This window comes from Aphis gossypii, chromosome 1, assembly GCF_020184175.1.
Source record: "Aphis gossypii isolate Hap1 chromosome 1, ASM2018417v2, whole genome shotgun sequence".
In the NCBI taxonomy this organism is placed as follows: Eukaryota; Metazoa; Arthropoda; class Insecta; order Hemiptera; family Aphididae; genus Aphis; species Aphis gossypii.
This window is the reverse complement of record NC_065530.1, coordinates 72,007,956-72,030,580: the sequence shown is the minus strand read 5'-3', so window position 1 is coordinate 72,030,580 and position 22,625 is coordinate 72,007,956. Positions and strand designations below refer to the sequence as shown.

General features: G+C 28.0%; 1 protein-coding gene across 6 annotated transcripts in view; it reads right to left on the bottom strand.

Moving 5' to 3' along the window:
* The window catches only part of LOC114127183 (potassium voltage-gated channel subfamily KQT member 1), a 249,323-nt gene that overhangs the window by 178,959 nt on the left and 47,739 nt on the right, over positions 1-22,625 (bottom strand). For 2 of the 6 annotated variants that reach the window (XM_027991354.2, XM_027991355.2), the window contains one exon: positions 12,806-12,874. The gene's annotated coding sequence lies outside the window, so the exon portion shown is untranslated. Of the gene's footprint in view, positions 1-2,585; positions 2,605-12,805; positions 12,875-17,329; positions 17,674-19,937; positions 19,957-22,625 lie in introns of those variants that run through there. The other 4 variants (XM_050201380.1, XM_050201410.1, XM_050201341.1 and 1 more) reach the window with 4 other exon arrangements.

Sequence of the window (22,625 nt, the reverse complement as noted above, 5' to 3'; positions counted from 1 at the left end):
ACTTAATCACCACACCGACTCGTGTCTATGAAGACTACTTTTATTTGGTGCAACCTAATTTCGCTCTATTAGTAATTTATTTATTTTTTTGTTTGCAATCAAAAATTGTTATTACTATTAACGCCTACCGGTTTAAATACACCGTTTCGTACTGAATACTAACGCGAAAACTGAACGAAATTTTAACGGTACATTTCACTTATCAAAGGTCAACATATAAATATCCAATTGTTGTACTCGAACGCTTTTGCAATTATGTAAATGCATCTCCAACGATCCTACTATATATAGTAATTAAAAACTCAATTAAACGCGGTTTCACGATGAGAGTCAAGAACTTATTCGTTCGTGATTATTATAATATGCATCTTATTGCGCAATGCTACCTCTTCAAAAGCAAATCTTTATTAAAGTGAACATTTTTTTTCCATTTTTTAACAATCTATTACTGTGTGCGCGTTCGCGAAAAGCCCGCGCCCATGAAGTTAGACCACGTCTTTGACCCAACGCAAATAAATTACCTCCACCCCGACAATAGGTTTATTATTATGAACCTACTTTGCAATAATAAGTACTATTGTGTATATATAAGTATATATATACGTGAATATGATAATTTCCATACGACGGAACCGTCACGGAAGTACAACGTATCACGCAACACTTTGAATTTCATCCGCCGAATGGAATACATTACATTATATTATTATAGGTACTTTCGTGTAATTTCGTGCTCCTTTCACTGGACGTTGTTTTGCCTACCCGGCACTAGTAACGCTGATATTATAATATAAATTATCTTTTTATAATTATTTTAACCACAACAACGGCCGGCAAAACAAAATTATCTTCGCCAACTGCCCAGTCAGCATGCGATCCTCTCATAACGTCACAGCTAACCGAAGCGGCGGCGCGACCCTTTCCGATCTGCTTCTCGGCTGTTGTGTTAAGTTCGATTATTACGCGTTGCTTGACAATTTAATATAACGTTTATTACTATACGGCAATACAAGGTGAAATTCCACAATAATTGTAGGTACTCTAATTGTGATATTGTTTAAATAATATTTTTATTAATATCCATTAAATTATTTAGCAAATTATTATGACGGGTTAATAATAACATTAGTTTTAAGTAGCCAGTCCATTGGTATAGTCAGGATTTTTTTTAAAAGGGTGGCGGTTTCAATAAGCAGTTACTATTTTTACCTTGATTTGGTAACCGTTCACAAGTATAGTTCACTTCTTCACAACAAACAGATAAATCATAATTATGTTTTATGTAAGTACGTAGTAAAGATTCACTTATTTAGTAAGTAAAAGGGAAATATTTGTGAAGTATTAAAAATAATGTTTAGTATTTTTCAATTAGAAGGGGGGGGGGGTCAACGCTTAAAAAAAACCTATTTAGTACGCCCCTGTAAGTTTCAGTTTTTCAGAAATGTTCGCGTTTTATTTAGACTGTCGAAAAACGAAAAACGATTACGGATCATTCTCTAAAAAATCAAAAATATATATTCGAGAATGTCTCAAAACAGAAAACGTAATGCTATAAATCATAAAGATTTGATTGACTCAACCCCTAAAAAATGTAAATGTTCAAAACAACTTACTATGATATGCGATGGTGCTTAATAAACGCTTTTCTATCGATTTCTCATCGTAAACAAACAAATTATTAATGATGAAAAGTTACCGAGAAAAATTTTAAAATCATTTGGCGTATTAACCTCAAATGTTATCGATGTTGACATAATAATATATCGCTTTAAAATAAATAGGTAGTTGTTATTATATCACAATAAATCTTGTGCTATAAAAGGATCACTGCACTGTCCTATTTAAAGTCGTTATTGTTACAGTTTATCATACACATAACAATATAATAGAACTCGCGTTTGTATAGCCTTAGAATATTATTATGGTTTGATAATAAACAAAAAAAATTAAATATTTTATAACTCAATTTTCGATTATATGAAAATAAAATGTCTTCAACACAAAATCAAAGAAAAAATATTCATATTCATGATACATACAATGTTCCACTAACTGATTAAATATGTAATATAAAATACATTTTTCATAAACATAAATATTGGTATATCTTAATTCTTAACAAACGACTTAAATGTTAAATGTTTTGTCTGAATGCGTTTTTTATTTTTTAAATAATACTACTACAAACTGCAGTAATTATATAAGTATAGAATTGGTGTGCACATAATATAAAATATGGTAATTATATTCTAAAAGATAAATTTAAACATCAATAATCATTCAAATTTCAAATGGGTTTTTGTGTTTCAATCCCTTTTTTTTTAAAAAAAAAGTATAAATTACTATTTTAACAAAATTCATAATCTCTAGTTTTCAGCGATTTTCTTTGCAAGAAGTAAATCAAATAAAGTTCAAAAATTATTATATCATACAAATACTAACGTAAGTTTCAGTCTGTGATCATCGTGTCACTGTACGCTATAATATAGTACCTACTCGTGTTTGAAACTTAAATAACGTGTGTACCAAAAACTTAAATTATAAAACACATTAAAAAGAAATAAGTATAACATTTGATTACTTACAGAAACGTATTATAAATTCAGCCGGAACATAAAAAAATCGTTTCCTCGTGCCACTTTCGTGCGTATAGGTAATCAAAAGATCAGATATTGTATGCAAACTACAACGAATAAAATATGTTATTTTTCTTATAGAGAAAAACTTGTAAAAAAAAAAAAAGAAAAGACAAGAAATTCTAAGTTTTTCGATAAACTAAAAATTCTAACAAAACTTAGAATTTAATAATATTATTTGCTATAATGTTTTACTAACATGGAATAACAATAATTTGTTTTATAAATTGAACTATTAAGTTAATACCAAATAAATTGGTACCTAAGAACTGTACATACGATTTATATTTTTTTATACAACCTATTTTACAAACTAAAATACCTAGTGCATAATATTTCCAATCTAAACTTAAAAAATAATAAATTGTTATAAGATCTACTGATATTAGATAAATTCTCAATATTATAATTTACAGAAAATTATTATATACTTTACTAATCAAAAGGAGCGTACGAAAAAAAATAATAATAATTGGTTTACCATGTCTCAGTGAAATTATTACCACTAGCGTATCGTTGTCGTGTATCTACTCGAAAGTAACGCCTTAATTTATTTTTTACTACCAACACGATCGAAAAAATAAAGGAATCCAAAAATTCTGATTACTTTTTGAAACACAAATATACCAATGCATACGTCCGTCACGAGTACACACGAAGGTAATATATTACCATTCTTGGACCTTTGAACCCCACCAAACATATAACAATAAGCCAATGCCGCGTGGACGTTTTGTGTACTTTGATTTCCCAATCGTTGGCCAGAGGGTTTAGTTTGTTACCTCTTATATATACATATGGGTTTATATAGGTTGTACCTGACCTATATATTTATGTATCCTCTGTCTAGTCAATTTGTTACAGTCCACGGCCTGAGTTTATCGTGTATGTAGCCGATGAGCGGTACGGTTCGAAGCTGCACTAACCGTTGTTTCTCTCTAAATCTTCCGCTCAGCGTGGTGACTGAGAAATCGCAAATATTTCGACTATTTCACTGGCGCCTGACAGCTTGGTTATTGTATCTGACGTGCGAGTCATCCTCAAACCGTCGAATCCTAGTCAAATGACGACCAGTCGACAGTTTGCAAACAATGTTCATAATTACAAATCAGGATAACTTCTCGCGAGCCCAGACATTCTTAAACCTTCTATCCACTTCTACTGTGCTCGATCTTGTATACAATTTTAACTTAGAACATTTTCTTTATTCTATAACATTACAGTTCTACTTATTCACGTCGTCGCACTGCCGTAGTTTGAAATCGTCTAAACATAATTTTTTCAATATTGAATTTTTTTTAATAAAACGATGATTTTTACAACCATTTACAATTTGCATGTTGATTAAATTAAAAATGTGTACTTAAATTGCCATGTTAACTAGATATTTTATATAGAATGTAGGTAAAATTATTGAATTTTGCTTTTGGTCTTTAATACATTTTTTTTTCTTTATACGTAAATCAGTTAGTCTTCTATTCATATTAGAATTATATAACATAACTATTACTATAGTTCGTTCGAAAACGTATAATCACAAATGATTTATCAAATATTAAATTATGTATTTATATTAGTAAACAATGTAATAAAACCGTATTGTACCTAGACAATTACGTATATTACATATTTAACAAGTTTATATTATCATAAGAAACATATACGCATATCCGCGCTGTGAACGACCTTTGTAAACTACAACATTATAGTTTATTTTATTCGAAAGTTTAAAATTTGTTCGAATTGGGAAGAAAGCGCATGGGGACGTATCTCATCTATTATTTTTATTTTCATACTTAACTATTTTTTTTTGCTGGAACGGCATAAAATAATTTTTCTTAAAATGTAAATTTTAATCGCTGTTAATTATATAATAAAAAATCATTGCACATGTTTGTGGAGTAGTGTTGACATGTGTCTAAACCAGACATAATAACTCACAATCACCAATAATTATGTCTGTAATAAGTCTAAATGCAATGTTATCAGTTTCAGTTATCACTGTTTCATTTTTCGTTGTTATTGAATTATTTTTCTAATGGTATTCAAATTACGAGTTATCATTTTCTCAAATTTTTTTATGTATTTTACGTTTTTACTTACTATTTTTTCGTGATTGAAAATTTAAACGATATGGTTATAGAAATACGAACCCAATACTATAACGGAGTAGAAAAGGCTACAAACTAATAATATTTACTAGCATATTTTTAAAAGAAAACCAAACAGATAACGGGGTAAAATAAATTTCTTATTTTAATTTTACAAGTAATATACTTATAAGTTATAACAGCTTAGATACAGGCATACTTATCAAATATTATAATAAATAAAATTATGATATTATAAAAAAATCGAAAGCCAACTAATAATTTGATCAATTGAGATATGTGGCAGTTATTGGTACTTTGCCAAATGTCTCTTTGGCAGAATTAATATTAAAGTACAGTTGCCTAAAAATGAGTTGCATAATATGTACTAAGTACATAACTTTATGGTATTTTAAAATTTTAAATGTTACTTTTTGAATTTTATAAAGTGTTCCAACAGTTTAAAACCACTTTTTCGTGTATTTTAAAAAATATTATTGACCTATAACTTATAAAAATGCTGTAGAATCTAAAAACGGCCATTTATTTTTAAATAATGACTTATTATACAAATTATTATACCGATTATCATTAAAGCAATATTATGATTTACTTTTTGCATTTTAATAATCTATACAATATAGTACCTAATATAATTAACAAAAACCTAATAGTTGATGTAACATATTTCTGGGTAAATATGCATTATAATGATTTAAACAAATTTGTATCTTATCATTTACAGTGCATTCTTAAAAATGTTTAATAAATGAAAACCAGTAAGTTATAAGCGCCACTTAGGTACACGTGTTTCTGACGTATACAATGCACAAAAATCCAGACTCACATTAAACGAACACCACAAAATAATAAATCACTTATCCACATGCTAATGTGTGTTATTTCATTTATAATTCAGAATAATTTAGTCCATTCGCACTACACCCGGTCGGAAATTATTTTTAAATGTCTAACATTAGCGATTCAATTCACTATAGACTATACATATTTTGGAACGCAGTCATCTTGGCGATTAAATACACAGATTTTTTTAACCATATCTTTTGATCGAAATTATAACTAAAAGTTATAACAATTACAATTTATTAATGAATGACGAATTTGTAAAAGGTGTTATTAACACTACAAATGATAATTTTTTATTTAAATTACAATTATTGTTTTGCATTAAAATAAAAAAAAACTATCAATGTTTAAATCAAGAGTCATTGACCTTTTTAGGCATTGCGTCACCTATTATTATTTTTAATTCAATGGGCTGTATTTATAATAAAAACATGACATTTGTTATACTATGAAAAATATATTAAAATCTATATGTTACGGTTTAAATGTGTTTATGGGACTCGAACAGAGTTATGGCTAACCGCGGGTTGAATACCACTGGTTCAGTCAAGATATTAATATGTTAACATTTTAATATTTAACTATGAAGTTAAACGAAACTTTTATTTATATAACATTCAAGAATAGTATTATTAAAAGTAATACATTTTCAATTATCAATTTTTAATTTCACTTATACTACACTATACCAAATCATTAAATGTATCGAGTTACAATCCATTTTATATAATGTTTATATATTTATTATTTTATTCAAAAATGAATAAAATCTGTTTATAAATTATAATAAAATCGTAAGGTTGAAAATAAAAATAATACAAGGTGATTGAGATAAGTAGTGAATTTTGTTTTAAATAAAAGCACTACTAAGTGAATTTCGGAGATACTTTACGCTAGAGATTTAGTTATACGAACTAGAAAATCAATACGGAAATTTTGATTTGCGATTCGTTATTTCATTATTAATGATTTATGACACAGGTTTTTCGACAAAATAACCCACATATACAAAATGAATGGACTTTGAAATCGAATTTATCTCTTCTCAAAACATTAAACCATAGTTGGTAATAATTTAATGCACTTTGGGAAAAGGAAACTTCATATACCTAGCAATATATTTCTTACACAGACCATATTACACCACTCTTCATAAGTCATTACGTATACACTATAAATAGTATACTACTGCGCACAGTCTAATAAAGTATCCGAAGCGTCAATCGTTAGGGTTAGGTAAATTATATTTGGTTAGGATAAACTCTCGAGCACATTAAGAACTTGTACTTGACAATTAAAAATAGTTTGAGCACACATAAAAATAAAATGACATAAAGTACGTATCTTCAATAAATTTTGTTACATCCTAGTTATTAACGGTTTTGGAAGCTTTGCGCTAATAGAGGTGTACAGCCAGTTAAATCGTTAGAACACGATTCGATTTCGCAATCATTCACGTTCACTATATGATATAAAGCCAATAGTTTCATGCTATAGATCGCAATACTCTACATACTTCCAAAAAACTACTTTACTAAAAAATTGCGTTTAACGCTTAATTAATTTGACCTGTAAATAAATTGGCACTATTAAATATCGCATGGAAAAGATCCAAAAATTCGCTATAATCAATTGTTCGTCTCTTACGCGAATATGTCGTGTCATAAAAGAACCGAGAGTTGCCAAAACAAAAAATTAAATTGCACTCTACCGACGTTACGGAGACTCATCAATTGTAACCAGCAATCCATACAAGCAATTGTCGGGGAAACCTACATTTCTCAAAATGGTCAACGATTTCTTTAGTTTCGATTTCGTGAAAATATATATTATTATATACTTATCTATAAAGTCGATAAAATTACAATAGTTACATATATATATATTTAAGTATACAGGATGATTCACCAATTATGCGTACCCTGATTATTTTTTTTTTAATAATAAATTATTCTAAATTATGATAAGTAATTGATTTTACTATTATAAAATTATTGAGATATTTATGTTCTACTTAAGAAGCATCCTGGAATGATACAAACTTGAAACTTCTGTCTTTTAATTGAGAACCCCTTTTTTTATTGTACATTATATACTTAATGAATACATTTTTTTTTTTAATTTTAATGTACCTAATTAAAAATTTTATTCGTTTTTAAATTATAAAAATATTTATGTTAAAAAAAAAAATCCTTAGAAATAGTTTTACAAAGATATAAAATAAATGTGAAATCGAATCTATTATTTACCTATCACACTTAGACCAATTATAGAAATTATAAATCACAAATCTTAATAGATTGATCATAACAACAAATATTTGCAATAAAGTTAAGCATAAATAACTGTAATGTTGAAGAAGAAGAAAAAGATGAACATAAATGGCGATGAATCACTCTGTGTATAATACGTCAAAGAGTTGTTATCTAAATTACAGGCGTAGTATATGTGTCAACGTTTTAAAATTATGGTTTATACCCCATTCGGATTTCGAAATGGAGCTGTTGGTCGATCAGATTCAACATAAAAAATCTGTCAAAGTACACGACGTGGGTATGAGGTATACACATCTATTTCTATCGAAGACGTACGTGTTGAATATTTACGCTCGTTCGAGCAAGCACAGTGCATAAATGATATGGTATTATTATCATCCATCGTGGAATTATGTGTATGCAAAACTCACCATGAGTATTATACAAAACATCGAACTATATTCCGACAGCTGAATTCATATTTGTGTTAGCTCGCATTACGCGCTAATTATTCGCGAATTCACTGATAGAAAACGTTCTAAACTTTATCCAATATCGAATAGCTATACTCCTATAATAATCTACACAGAAAGTGTCGTAACACATTAAAATAATAGCCGGTCATCGAGAAGAATGCTCGTGGGCAAACTACCTACTGTTGTAGCGGTGTGATCAATTGCCACAGCCGCAATTATATACACGTCATACGACCTTTGGCGGTGTGCATTATTACTTACTTATTAAACAAGAACCGTTTGCATAACTTCAAAACTACCCAATTCGAACCGAAAACGACCCGTCGCACTACCGCCACCGTAGTAAAACAATAATCGTTGCCATGTGATTAATGCGTTGTGTGTGCTCGACCGGCGGCGGCAGTACAACGGCTCTCCCGCGGCCCTCGGCGAGACGTCACTCACATTATTATTTTAACGAGCCATTCATCACACCAAAAGGACCTCACGTCTCGCCTACTCCAGTCCCAACTCGTCGCACACCAACGTCGCCGTTCATGTACCTCCACAGATATATTGTACAGTTTATACCTTTCTCGATCGCGCTGAGCCAATAACGGTCGTCATACGCCACAAAAGAACAAATGTTTCTGTTTCGGATTTCAAATTTTAACCATTTCCAGTATTGTTAATTAATAAAATGTGTTTAGCACTTTTAAAATATTGGTTTTCAAAAACATTAAAATAAGGACTATAATAAGGATTATAATAAAGATTCCGGTAATGTTTCAAATCAATTAGTTTCAATTACCGGTATTTTGGTAAAATTTCAGTTCCTGTAACGTTAAATACTATTATCAATCTACCCCTTGGAGATATGAACTACACAATGTATGAATACCATTTACATCCAGTGGCCATTTATAGAACGGAAGTATATAGTAGTGGAATGTAAGACATCTTTCCTGCTACTCGTCATCGTCAACTCGACCTGGGGCGCTATTATTGTGAACTTGAAAAAGAAAATATATATTTAAAAGTAAATAAATCAGGTGGTTTTCTGCACAGTGCTCAGTGGAAATTTTTCTTTAACCACAGCAAGACGATTTTTATATTATGAATGTATGTGTTTGTATGTGCCCCGGGGTATACGCATGCGCCGAATGATTGAAATTTAAATATGACGCAAACGAGACACGATAATACCACGTAATAGTGTCTCCTTGAAAGCGAAGAACGAATAAGAGGATTTGTCAGCGACGTCTCAGACATAACGTTGCTTTTTTTCGCCTTTATGTATTTTTTTTTTCATTTTTATTTTTTTTAGCTTCGATCACACAATTATTGTAGGATCACAAAACAATTTTTTAGATAAAGAAAGAAAAAAATTAACGTGTGTCTGTTTAAGAAAGCATCCTATTCGTTTGCACGATTTCAAATAATATTAATTTTAAGTATTATTCCTTTAGAATACCGATTATTTTGTTCATTATTTTTTTTTTTTTTTTTAACTACAAAACAAAAATGTAAAATATGTTACGATCACTAAACGCATATTATTATTGAGTAAGTTGCCTGAACCAGATCAACTAACGACTGCATAATTAATAATCATAAATTAATATTATCATAGAATTATAAATTAATTTAACCTAGCTATTTACTATGATGTACCCACTGTGTTGTACTAATATCACAAACAAAACCTCAAGTATTATCATGTATACAAAAATTTTATAAAATTGTAATATTAATTCAAATCTATGAAAGTTATTAAACTAAGTAAAATTAGTAAATCAACTTTTTAACTAAAGGACTACTTAACGTTTTTCAAAGTCTTTTGATGAAACGAACGTAATTTAATACTTGCGAAAACTAAGAAAATTATTTTATACAAAGACAATATGTAATGATACACATATTTATAAACAAACTTGGAACATAAGTAGGTCGTTTAAATCAAAAAACAAAAAAATGTTCATTAGTTCAATGATAAATGAATGACTGAGAAATGTAAAATTAAAACTTTCGAAATAACAGCTATTTGCTAATTCTGAATGCACGTAGAGCATAGTAATACAAGAGAAGAGAACAATAAAAGCTTTAGTAAAATTTGACAATTTAACCCTCTAGTTAATAGGTTTGCTCATTATCAATTCACAGCACGTCAATATTGCTGTCGCGCTAATTTGACGATAGTAACAATCGCAGTATAGTTTATATTTATTCTATATAGATCAACAGATCAAAAAAACCTAACTAGTAATACATATTATATTAAAAACGTTACCACTATAACGGTAAATCAAAAATCTCCTAGTTCATTTTTAAAAGTAGACTATTATGAATAATTATAACCAAAGCCATATTAAAGGATTAAGAGGTAACTTCATTAAAGGATAATTTTTAGGGACAGTGAAATATTATTCCTAGTAGAGGTATTACCTATGTATTGGTTTTATAAATGATATGTGGGTATTATTTATTTAGTGGTCATCACTTTTTAGAGTACAGCATCTTTTAACTTCAATATTTTATTTTAAAGGTTAGGTTAAAACAGTAAGTTTAATAAAGTTGGTACTTCAGTGGCAAAAAAAATAAATCCCTAACTTAATCAACAATCTGTATAAATATATCATAATTATTAATAAATAATTAATAATTCTTGACGAAATACTTCCATTAAAAGTCCAAATCATTATATTATTATTTATTTGTTTATGTTATCAATTATGTTTATTGTACAGCTTTTAACAAATAAATTAACAAAAAAGTTGTTTTTTAAAAAAGAATAATCAATAGCAATATAAATATGTAAATAAAAAATATCCTTAGAAATATATACTGACAGTCTCCATTAAAATCGTTTTTCCTGTACAATGATTTATTGTTGAATTCAAATTTAACACAATCCATTATAGTGACCTACTTAATGGCAAAGTACACTCGATACCTACTATACAGCAGACCAAATTTTCTGTTTTTTTCTTTATGAAATACGTGTATATTCCATAAAAAATTATGCTTGTCGTGAATACATTTTTAATCGATCTTCGTTTTAAAGTTATTCAATATGCACTCAATTCCCGTGGTGTGAACTTCTTTTTGATTATGAAATAATGGAATCGTTAAGAGTAAATGTGTCTATTAAATTCGTAGACAGCCACAGAGGCTGACGCTGAACTTAAAAAGAGATTATGATGCCTTTGGGACAACTTTGATAAGTATGGATGAAAATATCTTACTTATTTGTTTTTTTTTTCATTTTTATCCTCCCTAATATATTTTTTTAATGTAAAGAAACAACAAAATAAGTTTATAGATACTACATTTTATAAGTATAGGCAAAGTTAAGAATTACATACTGCGTAATGCCATATAAAGTTGTTACAAAAAAAACTTTCAACAACGTTAGCCAAGCCTTAAGATCGATTTTTTTTTAAAACAAATACATTTTATCAACAAAGAAAATTGTTTAAAATATTCATTAGTGACCGTTAAAATTTAAATAAAAAAAAATTGTATTTTTTATTTCAAAGCCGAAAAGAAATTAGTACATATAATACATTGTTATGGTTAACAAGGTTAAATTTTTCATGTATAGAATATTGATCGTACATAATATTATACGTTGCCGTTTACCTATACAATACCTTCTTCAGGACTATTAATGAAATATAGTTTTTTCGCGTCTTCTGTACATTTATATATAAAAATTAACAAAAAAATAGGTATATGTCTAGTAATGTCAGAATTATATTATACAGTTTTGACATTTCAAGTCATTTTAAGAACGTGACGATAGTTAATCGCTTTTCAAACTTAAAAATAAGGAAAAAACAGACACGCTTCGGTGACCCCAGTACCAAAATCACGAAGCGATTCCCCCGAGACAAAAATCTCAGCCGCTTTAAAACAAAAACCCGACACCGAAATCCCATGTAAACAAATTATAATTCAATTTAAACTTTCTCAGAAAAATATGGAACATTGGAACGTATAGCATTACTATATTAGGTCGTTTTGGTCATGATAATAATGCATAGTATTATAGTTTATTACGAGGAATATAATTAAAATAATATCTACCGGTACAAGTAAATGTATAAAAAATCAGTTTATGGTTATGAAAACTTTAATTTTTTTCTGCTGAGAAGAATGTAATTTACATTAATATGGTTTGCATTGCAAATAAAAACATTTAAATCGCAAAAATATTTCACAAAATTGTTCATTTTTAAATAATTAATTACTATGTCGATAGTATAGGATGGACGACTGATTTTTTAAATTATTGTTATTTAGATATTATTTACTTTTAGAATTTATAAATAATAGTTATATAATACATTATAACAAACGGCGTTGCTATTATAAGTAACATCATAAATTAAAATCATTATCAGGTGTTACTTCCTAGTGTATAGTGTATATTATATTTTGAATAATAGCAATGATACGTATCACCTATATAATATGTATATATATATATATATACTTACAGTGTTTGATCGATTGTTACGTAGTTATTTTTTTGAGGTAAATTCCACTTTGAGCAGTTCAATAAACACCTGAAAATAGTAATATACCGTATTAATAACGAAAAAATAATCATCGTATGAAAAATGTATTATATTCTCTGCAATTTTTATCTTATTATCACGCTTTAAAAATTCAAAAATATTAAAATTAAGCATAAGACAAATGGTAGCCCTTTTTAATTCTAATTTAATCAGTAACAAACAAATAAATATTCAAATTCTTTATTTTAGCATTAGCTTATTTAATGGACTGAAACTCTTAAAAAATAATAAGTAAAATCGAAAAAAAAATTATTTAAGTTGATAGTTATTAAAAACAAACTTACAATAAAAATAGTAAAAACACTTGCTAAAAAAAAAAAGAAAGATGTAAAGGTATAAATAAGAATAATATATTTTAAAACTAAAAAATGTAGAACAATCAAGATTAGACGTAAAGAAATCTAGAGAGACCGAAACTTGTTAACTAATTGAAGAGCGCGAGAGAAAAGAGTCTTAACCACATTTTTTTTCTCGTAACAAAGAACGAAAAATAAATCTTTAATTTTAGAATAAAAAGAAAGAATTCTAATATTTATTAAAGCAAATAATTTTGTATAGTCGATATTTCCATAGAATTGAGTCTAAATCGATAGGTTCCTGAACACACTTATAACCTATAGGATTCATTAGATATAGGGGTATGCATTTGCAGGTCTTTTTGATGATCTATGTTGAACATTTTCCATCTTTTTATTATAAGTGAAGAGATTTTAGGATTAAGCTACAGAAAAATTATTAATTTCAAATGTGTTAAAAAAAAAACAACAGACATATAATTAATGATAAATATTAAACGATTGATCTGATTGATCTGATTCATAGTAAACACTGAAATCGTTTATTTAGTTGACATAGTATTATATTGATATTTATTGATAGCTACAATATTTCTTAATCCAAGCTAAAAATTTGTACTATTTTATTTGTAATATTTTTGAATCTAAATTCGAATTTGACATTAAGTATACAGTATATTTTAGCAAAATTAGCCAATCGTAGTAATTTTATGGAACTAACAAATACCTTAAACTATTCATTAAAACAAATCAAAAAATTAGTGAGGAAATTGAGAACAATGAGAAAACATATTCTAATATAATATATATGCTAAAAAAATGTTAACAGTTTAAAAAAAAAGTTTTATATTAAACACAATATAAAAATAAGCCAAATAAGAATATTTATATGTATACAAATATTATATAAAATATCAATTTGTATAAAAAAAACTTGCATGATCAATCTTAGGGATCAGAATATTGGAAAATTTCATTTAATTATTAAAATAATACACTTTCGAAAAAACTTTTTGGAAAATTAAAAAAATATTTTTACGCTTAAAATAATGGAAGTTATAAAAATAGATAAGAAACTTGTCATTTTCATTTCACATTTTTCAATACAACGCGCAACGTACGTATTATTGTATTAAATTATTAACTACAATTTCAATAACTACTACTAAAAAATCTGTGTGTAAATGAACAATTAACAATAATTATCGATGAACTTCCTACAAAGGTGCTTTTATTTAAAAAAAAAAATCATAACTAAAATATGATGATTATAAATCAAATCATCATTTTTGATTTGCAAAGTCAAATTATTTATAAATACATTTTTGAAAACAAATCAAACACGTTTGATTAAATATATAACATGAAATTCACTACAGAGTTAATGTTGAACGTTAACAAAATATAATCGTATGCTAAAAAAAAAAAAATAAACAATTCTTAAGCTAAAAAACTTTGTTTAAGTGCGTAAAAAAAATCAAGACAAAATACAGTATATACAAAGAAACGATACATTTTTACATAATCTATTTAGTATTATTTGTGTACTGAAGAAGAGGTTTTTATTCTTATTCTTATTATTGTAACTAAAGTAATCTTTCAACAATCGACTCGTGTTTGTTAATATTTGAACCCAACGTCATCTCTGAAAATAAAAGGACCGACATCGAATACTATTCTTGATCAACAAACAGCTAACTTATTGCTACAACCAATCGTCATAATATAATATTTAGTAGATGTTTTGAATTTGGTTATCTTGACGTGCAGACTTCTCATCGTTTCGATTTTGCACGGTATTTAGTTTATTAACGTTAGACGTTTCTACTCATCATATAATATTATTGCAATGCGTATGTAAGGTAGGTACTGCATAAAATGTAGCTAAAACATTTCACTGTTGTTACGTATAGTTTTGGATACACGCGATAACTAATTACCGTTATTGTCTAAACGGTCAAAACTATTTACGTACACGCGTTCCACGGTGGCTAACCATTCACAAGTAACAGAATACACTCGAAAACGCATCATCAATTACCGAGTTAGGATAATATACCACATAATAACCACGTATAGTTACCACGCGGATGTCCAAGTCTTAGTTCAAATTCAACTGTTGACGGTACATCCCGTATTTACATTTTACACCAAAAAAATTCTCAAGAAAGACGGCGAGGAAGATACGAATTTCAGTTTAGATAATTGTTTTTTATAATAACATTAAATATAACTGTATAAGTATGCTCTAGGTACGTGTACAACAACTGTATAAAATTCGTATCACATGTGAAATGTAAAACGTTTTCACTCTATTGGCACTATAATATTTTGATTCGTTAGCATGCACACCTTATTTTTTTTCTAAAATAATTAATAAATTTAAGTCCTGATTTTTAAAACGTTTAAATATCCGAAAAGGCCATATTATTGAGATTTTCAATACTAGTTAAAGAGAGTCTTGTAGCGATACAAACTTCTGCCTCATTTTCACCATAAATAATTCAATAAAAATTTGTTTTTTAATTTTAGAAACACTAATTCAAAATTTGAATTTTTTTTAGCTATTAAAACCTTTATACTAAGAATATAGCCCTTAAAAATGACTTACAAAATTATAAAAATTTTGTAATATTGGATCTGTTATACATGGACTGTGGACTTAAATACTACTAACTACTTGTTCAAATTTCGATGTTTATACATCAACATTTTCAGAAAAATGATTTGTTAAATAATCTACATTCTACAGTATAATGGGGGTCTCATTGAACAGAAATTTGAATCTTCAGAAAAAAATCTTATGTGGTACAAAAAATCTCAGGATTTTTAAAATATGTAGTCTTAAGTGTATTTGAAAATTCCAAAAAAAAATGTTTGCATTGTTGAAAGAAAATAAGGTGAGCAGGGATGGTGAATCATTCTGTATATTTATAGTGTTACGCAGTTACGCATTGAGCTCGTCATTTGAGTAGCAGTGTTTATGTTTTCGTATGAGGTTATAATATTATACATGTATGTATGAACACTGGGTTTTTTTATACAATATCCTCTTGAAAATATTGAAAATGTTGATACGTTGACATATCCGAAATGTAATCAATTTTCGGTCGAATGATGCATGTATAGGTTGTAGCATGCGCTAAATGTAAAACTTTTGAAAGATCTTAGTAGTGCTAAAATGTGTTTTCTAGAATAAACCTACAACATTTTAGAGCCGAAAAAGCTTTCCTGTTCCGCCAAAATTTGAAAAGAAACAAAATGTTATGTTACATAAAAATACCTATCGCTAAATAGATTATTCTACATAACATAATATGCCTATACACATTTTATATTGTAACATCGATGATGTAGATGCGTGCACACATTATATTATATACCTACGCGTATAATAATGACACTATATCGCCAAATCGCAATAATTTGCGAAGTCAACGTCTCAAGTTGTCTACATTCACTTAGTCTTTATTCCGTGTGTAGGTAAAATAAAAAAAAATGCACATACTACAATCGAAACACTCAAACACCGATTGCCAAAGTACCTTCAAAATCAAAGCGTCACTACTAAGAGTTTTTTCTTCCCCCTCACCACCATAAACGCTCGAGCTAAAAAACTGAAATGAAAATTCGTTAACCCGTCAACCGAAAAGGTACGCTATCACAGGGGTATCATACATATATGTGAATGAGGCATGATTACGATGGTCATGGTGATGATAATGATGATGATGATGATGATGATGATGGTGGTGGTGATGATAATAATAGTGTCCGAAGGGAAAATGTTCATTCGTATAATATTATGATCATACTTGGATACATGGATCGATATGTACACGCATCTGTATATACAGAGTGTAACAAAAAGAACTAAGATACTTAATTTATTTGATGTCCTTATTTATTATACATAATAATATTATGTTTAATGTGATATGTGGGCGATAATTCTAAAATTGTTTTGCTTAACTTCAAATAGTTAGGTATTGTCTTGAATGACACATTATCAAGATTTCACTGTATTATTTTAAATCACTCTAAAGCGAACCATAAACGATCGGTTTATCTCAACGTTTTATCCGAAAGTTCGTATAAGTTAGTCGAGACTGAAGAATGCGCATTCGAGTGAAACGTACATACTTACAAACTTGTAATATTTCACCTGTGTGGTACATTTCTCAAATCATGCAAGTCATTGCAATTACTTGAAAAATCAAAACAAATTAACAGTTCTTCGGTATTTAGACATAAATGCGGCTTAATTTGACTGAACACTAAAATGCTCAAGGCCGTTCAAATGAAATAGGTTGTACATGCGCCTTTTATCGTCGACTATAGTTCTGCCTCATACTGTACATACGTGTAAACTGTAGTAAACTGTATACTATATAATGTAATATTCATTATACCTATCACGTTCAATTCCAACGTTATTTTAGGGTACTGCGCTTCATGCCAAGTCAAAATGGTTGTATAGATAAAACCTTTATTTATTTAAAAAGCGTAAACTAAAAACCGATTATACAACCTTATTTAAAAATATATACTGAGTAGCTAAACAAAGTATTTAGTCATACAATATCAGCCAGTATTTTAAGAAACTATGATAATACATAATATAACACTTGTCGGATACCCTTCGACGTTGGCCAGGTGAGTTCGTATCCAGTTTCGAAGGGTATCTGACGTCGGCATTGAACATGATATGCAAAGACCTTTTGTAGCGAATATGGAATGTTGTAATCGTAGTAGCATTTCGAGAACGATCTGAAGTGACATCTGAAGGGTCAATGGACAGACAGGTGACCTTGCCCCTCTCTCAAAATAAACTATTATTACTATACAGAGGTATGTAGTAACAAGAAGAAGATCGCTAATACTGGAGACCAATAATATGTGATGTTCTATCAATGTATACGTGTGTATAATATTACCAATGGTAATTTACCATGCACGTAGGTAGAATTGGCCCGTTAAAACACGTCCAAAATTTTACACGAATTACGATGACTTACGATTCTGATTCATCGGAAGAATGGAGACTACAACATAATACAATATTATAAATCGTTTAACGCGATTCCACTGTATACCAACGCAATTTTACAGCCGACCGATCATTGATCATATTATAATAATCTATCTATTATTCGACTAGAGACGACCGACTAACCGTAATACCGCCGTGTATACGGAGGTTGTTATTATCACTAAAATATATTTTAAATTTTAATATGTGAATGTTATTGTCTTTTTGTATTAAGCTTGCCGAAATGAGAATTGCACTTTTATTCCGTAAAATGAAAAAAAAATCATTACTTATTCAGTACTATTCACAATAGTAAAATCAATCATTAAACATAAAAAAAAACAATGTGTAAGCTAATATTCGAAAGATAGTTCAATGGTAGTAATGGTCAGTAATTCCATATAATCCACGTTAATGGATGCAACGTAATTATTATTACGTTAACACTAAAACGAATTATTAATAGTTGTCGAAAACACGTTTATTGAAAATATCCACATTAATGACGACCAGCACGTATGGTAGGTTATTTTTTTTCTGTCAACCTTATCCAATTAAATTAATCTTAATTTATTATGAAGTGAAAATTCATAGTTATATAATATATTTTTCGTTTACATTAACGAATCTAAAATATTTACAAACAGCCAATGTTCATCCCTATTTTATATGAGAAACTTCAATTTTTATTTTATTGTTATTATTATTTGCCTACCACGAAACCTTTCAATTCAATTAGATCGTAAGTAACATTTTCGATCATTTGATTTATTTAGGTACCATGTTAGTTGGAAGACATTTTTTTATAATGTTTTAATATTTTTCCTTACAAATAAAATACAAAATCATTAAAAAAAAAAAAAAAAAAACGATAAATTAATTTTTCTATATAATAGATTTCGGGTATACATAGTCATTAAATAGACGACTGTATTCTGTAATCTGTAATGGATGTATGAAAATTAAGTTCCAGAATAAACTATTACTTATAATGATTTTGAGCAAAGTACCAGGTAAATTATCATTCATTTATTAAGATTATTTTTCGTATTATCACGTTATTATTAGTAAATTATTAATTCAGTATAGTTTTAGGAGTATCTAATAATTTCCAAAAACACCTCTATTTATAAGCCAATATCGAAGATGCATATATATAATTTATATGTATAAGTTATTTGAAACTAAAATTCAAATTTTGAATAGGTTCGTGTAATAAATACCTTGAAATTAGTAGTATAATAGTATTACCTATCAATATTGTATTGTGTATAGAAAATAATAATATTTGTTGAGTTAGGTTTACAAACGAATACTTTGATTGAATAAAAAACCGAAGGAACAATCTACCCGACAATTGATAAACAAAACTTAGACTTAAACCATGATTTTTACATTATATTTTTCAAGAAGACTCCAAGACCATCTAGAATTCAGAGTTAATATTAAAAAAAAGACAGAGATAAAAAGCAATTTATAATAAATTATAAAAAACTGAAATAGTGGAAACATTAATCTAATAATTATTTGATGTATAAGAGATACTCCTAAGACACCAAACGAAATATGATCATAATACTAAATCTCATACATCACAAATTATTAATTTTGATTTGCGAACTGCAACTGAATGAAATATTTTTACACTGAAATTACATTTAAATATGTAATATCCAGTTGGTATGTATTCCAGTTGCGCCATAAATAATAGGTGTCTACTAACCTTGTTTTTTAAACTTGTGAAATGTCTGTTCAGTCACACCGATACAAATAAAAAAAAATTGGTTTTCACACTAATTGTTCGAACCAATCAAATTAGATCAAACCAAACATTGAACAATGAAAAAATAAAAACTTTTAAAAACGTTAAATCGATAAAGCGACGATTAAGAACACATAAAAATATTATAATTACATAGGTAATAATAATTAAATTTCATTTTATACCGTTCTTTATCGTATTCAATTAAAGGTTATTGATTTAATTTTCGAATCAAACTATAAATGTTGAACAATTTTAATAGGCACCACTAATAATAATTATTATATTTTAATCTTAGTGATTACATATAGGATGTCTCATACTTCCATTTAATAATAGCCAACTTTTGAAACTGACGCCACTATTTAAATATTTTGTTGGCAGCCCTTTTCTTATCATTTTTAATTCTATCACTCCAATTTGATTAGCAGCTGCTTAAAAAATATAAATATAAGAACATTTTATACATTTTCATCGATATATAACTGTTTTATGATTTTTTTTAAAGTTAGTTTATGCGTTTTTGAGACATCCAGTATAATATATGCTTTGTCAATAAATTATTTTTCTCGAAATGAATAAAAGGCCCAAAATTATGTGGCCCTGTGCAATCATAACCCTCAAAATACCAGCATTACAGTAAATATTCATATAGGTTTTCTAAAGCTTGTAATATGACCAGATGGTTATATTAATGATTGAATTGGGGCTGTGAATTATGTGCACTAAAAACGTGTTAAATATGTACGCACTTATGTATTAAAAATTGGAAAAATAAGCATTGAAATAATGCTCCAAATTATGCGAAAACACATACTTCATTGTTAAACTATTTTTTTTTTTTATTTAGTTAAAATATAATAATAATAATAATATAAATGTAACATTTGTCAATATTTTTATACGTCTCTGTATGTCACTCCTATTCATGTATATCTAATAACAACATTTCAACAATTGCTTCATTTTTTAATAATATAACAATCATTAACAGTGTAAATGCGTAATATTTTTTATCGATATATTCATTCTTGAAAAACATAATTGACATTGACATTATAACTTGACTTAGGAAATAAAAGTAAAATCATTATTCCTATCAAAATTCTCAAAAAAAAAAAAAAAATCCCATATGCTAATAAACAATATTATCAAATTGATCAAACAATATAAAAATATATATTTAAGTACCTGTTCTATAAAAATTAATCGCTTATTCGAAATAAAATATGCTAAAACTTTCGTTTAAGCACTGCAGTACTTATTCAGGTAATATTGTATAATTATGTTAAAAACATTTTGAAAAAACTTAAGTCTTTTTACGATAAAGACGTAAAAGCATTTTAAACACATGATTTCATGATAACAACCTAATATTTCAAATGATATGCGGTGTTAAACTTACTACAAACATTCATTTTTATCTTTTTTTTTAAACACAAAAACATAACAGAGCTAACATGCAATGACTACTGTTAAAAGAAATCACGTGGTATTTACGCGTATATTACTCCCGCGAGACTCAAAACTGCATCTGTCGCCAATACGCCGCCATACGATTATTACCGATTACTAGCAATCCCCGCTGGGAAACGATTTTATTCACTTGGAACTCATGCAATAATATAATGTGTATATTATCGTTATTAAAATAATAATATAATAAACCTACGTGTAAACTTTTGGCGCACATGATTATAATTAATAAACTTATAGTTATTTATGCCGTGTAGACGTATATTGTGTGTATATATTGAATGCCACCCACATATTATATGAACCGATATGAAACGGGATTTACTTAGAAAATAACAGCCCGCCAAGGCGTGTTTCCACTGTTTCCAGTTACTAACTCGCAGTATTAAGACAAATATTATTACTATTATTATTATTTGTAACAGTAGTAGTAGTAGTAGTAATAGTAATAGTAGTAGTATTAACTGTTTAAATCCTTTCAGACTGACAGGAAATTAACGTCGCTCCACACAAGTCACGTCCAATGTGAAATCTATCGATTTAATATGGGAAGGAGTTACTGTAAATTTCATTCTATTATTTTTTATGTAAATTGTAGACCAGGTGTATTTTATGCATGTGTAAATTGCAGCACAAATACGTTTTATTTATAATTATATTAAGTCTCAGTCAAAAACTTAATAATTCTAATTAACTGTAAACCGCACACGAATTTTATTGAAATTGGATATTCAAACGTAAAAACATTTTTTTTCCTCAAACGATTGTTGTTCTTTTGTCGAAATAATATAGGTATATTAAACAAATAATAATCTTAAGAACTTAAAATTTATTGTAAATCAGTATAAGTGGTATACCTATATTAAAAATATGTACTTTGAGTTTTCATTGCCAGTGAACAATTTCCAGATTTTAAGTACTTATGACCCTTCAAAAATATTAATTGTTAACCTCTGGTAAACACTATACATCGCGTGAAGCGAATATAACAAAAAAGTTTTGTTATAAAAACAGTTTCAGTTTTATAAAAAATATGATTGATTTAGTTATATTATTGTTTATATTCAGCCAACATACAAGTTTTTTTAAAGGAAATAAAAAAAATTATCGGTGTACTGACGATTATGTTCACGCCATCGCATAACAAAAAGAAACTATTCTACAATATATAAT